This window comes from Trachymyrmex cornetzi, unplaced genomic scaffold (assembly GCF_001594075.2).
Source record: "Trachymyrmex cornetzi isolate Tcor2-1 unplaced genomic scaffold, Tcor1.1 scaffold374, whole genome shotgun sequence".
In the NCBI taxonomy this organism is placed as follows: Eukaryota; Metazoa; Arthropoda; class Insecta; order Hymenoptera; family Formicidae; genus Trachymyrmex; species Trachymyrmex cornetzi.
Genome location: NW_017298470.1, coordinates 16467 through 19532, shown reverse-complemented (window position 1 = coordinate 19532; position 3066 = coordinate 16467).

The window sequence follows — 3066 nt, the reverse complement described above, 5'->3', positions numbered from 1 at the left end:
AATAAACACTTGTTTTATTATATGAAGACAAGGTAAGTTTCAGGTATACATGTATCAAGTGTAAAAAAACATGGTAAGTAAAAGTAACTGAGAGAAGAGGCAGAATGATATAGAGGGCTCTATAGGAATATAGTACATGTAGAGACATCTCTACATCACATATGGAGATATTTCGTTAAATGTTCAACAAGTAGAGATACAGAATTTATAACTAATGGTGAGAATATAATTAATAGAATAATTTATAAAGGTGTGTGTGTTTACCTCAAGGTGCTGTTCTGAGCCCTTTGCTATATGCCATTTATACATGTGATATTACTGAAGGTTTGCCGCATACTTTACAAATTGTTCAGTTTGCTGATGATATTGCTATTTACTCAACAGATGTCGATAGAAATAGGAACCGTGATATTCTGGAGGGAGCGGTTAATGTTATAGCAAATAATTTGGAACGATTGGGTCTAGAACTTCAACCTTCTAAAACAGAACTGATTGAATTTTCAAAACATGGAGTGATAGACATGGATATGGTAATAGATGTTAAAAATGTTAGAATTAGTTGTTCAAGGAATACAAAATTTCTTGGTGTCTGGTTTGATAACAACTTAAAGTTCCATAAACAGATTAATGAAGTTAGAGGTAAAGTATTTCTGGCCAATTCAATGTTACAATATATGAACGGAGTTTCTAGAGGAATTGAAGTTAATACAGCGTTAATGCTGTATAAGAGCCTAGTAAGATCGGTTGCAGAATACGGTATTATGATATTTTATCCTCGTGAAAAACGTTTTAGACTCAGTCTAGAAAGAGCTCAATTTAGAGGAATTAGAACGGCATTAGGATACAGAAATTCTACACCAAATAACGTTTAGATTGCTGAAGCAAAAGTTATGTTACTAAGAGACAGAGCAGTTTTTTGGCTCGTAATCAAGTTAGCAAAATTGCCATTTATGGACAAGACTATATGAGTAATAGGCTGGATTCTTTAACGGATTTAGAAAATTTTCATGTTTTCCGATATCCATTGGCTAAGAAGAGTGTTATTGTGGAAGCATGGGAAAATATAAGAGGTATCCACAGAATTATGGGACAGAATCGAAGATTTGAGATTTTTGATACTAGATATGAAACACTGACAAAAGAAGTGAAAATAGATTGACGGGATATAGACGTAAGAGAGAAGAGATTAATGATGGAGAATTTATTGACGCAGTTATCGAAAAGTTTGGTTTGTCTATGGAACCTACGATCTTTTACACGGATGGCTCGAAATCTGATGACTCAATTGCAACCGGTGCCGGTGTTGTGCTGGAGGGCAGTACTACTGCGTATAGTATTAGTTTGCCAAGAGAATGCTCTTCATTTACAGCAGAGGCTTTTGCCATTAAAGCAGTGTTAGATATTATTTATAATGAATGTGTTTCTGTTAAAAAAGATGTTATTATTTTCTCTGATTGTCAAGCTGTCATTAAGGCAATTAACAATAATGAGATTAATGTATATAAGAATATGTATATAGTAGAAAGTAGGAAAAGGTTGTTTGAAATATATAATAAAATGGATAAAAATATAATAATTGTTTGGACACCGGCGCATATAGGAGTAGTTGATAATGAGGTAGCTGATAGAATGGCTAAAGAGAGATCTAAGGAGGAGATGCAGGGAGATATTGTGGTTCCTCTTTTAGATGTTAGAAGTTTATTTAGACAGAATATGTGGAATAATACGCAATCCACTATAGTTCAAGATTCTAGAGCTGTTGGTACTTTTTATTTTAAGAATTTTTATAACCCTGCTATGAATAAACCTTGGTTTGCGGAGTTTGATGAGGAAAGAGCTTTTGTGACTTTCGTAAACAGGCTTAGATCGAATCATTATAATCTTAATGAGTCGTTAGCTAGAAAAGGTTATGTTGACAGTGCTAGATGTGATTGTGGTTATGAGATTGAGGATGTGGATCATGTTATATGGAGATGTAGTAAATATGACGAAGCCAGAATTCGACTAGATTTGGAATTTAGAAGTAGAGGCATTTTTAATGAGAATAGTATTTTCACTTGGATTAAGAGAGATAGATGGACAGCTGTGAGAATAGTTTATAACTTTTTTAGGAGTATAAATAGGGTCATCTAGGGTATTTTGGAATAGACAGTCAAGATTGGAGAGTTTTGTGTGTCATATAACCTAAAGGATAGGTTGAAGACACTTATTGTCGCCAGCCGGCGACACTGAGCAAAGAAAAAAAAACATATTGAATAAACTATAAATCCGACAATGAGAGCCAAATCAGAATTAAACAAAAAATAAATCTGTTAAATTAATCTGCCGGGTCAACCAATAGAAATATGAAAAATAAAATGTCAAGATATAAAAATTTTTGTGATAAATTTATTGTTCCATAGCGAGAATTTTGTTAAATCCAAAAAATATAGAAAAGTCCAAAAAAAGAATAATGTTAAATCAAGTCTGAAATGTCAAATAATAAATGACAAAGAATTGTTAGAAAAAAAGAGCAATTGAATAAAAAAAATGTAAAATTAAAAACTTACGATAATTTTTTATATATGAAAGCATCAAGTATCAAAATTAGAAGTGTCTAATTATTGTTTTTCAGTCTCATCTTACTTTCTTTTCTTATTAGAATATTTGATGAAGAATCAGTATCGGAAACTAATGAAGTATTAGTTGAAACGTATGTATATATCTCTTATTTTAGACAATAAATGTCTTTTATTCGTTTTTAGCTATTTTTTTTTATTATTACTGAGTAATTAATGAGCTTTGTTCTTTTTTCTTTGTTTTAATTAACATAGAAATATTTGAATTCTTTTGGAACTGTATTCATTTTAAATTACATTATCGTTATTGTGATATTAAATAAAATATATATTCACAGATATAAATTATATAACATACTCAAGGAGATAAATAATCATTATTATTGACATTTCTTTTAAAAAAAATGTGGAATTGTGTTCCTTTTTGTCATAAATGTAAAGTTGATAAAATTTGTCAATTTTCTCTATTTGTGTCTACCTTTTAAAAAAAAACTGTAATATACATACA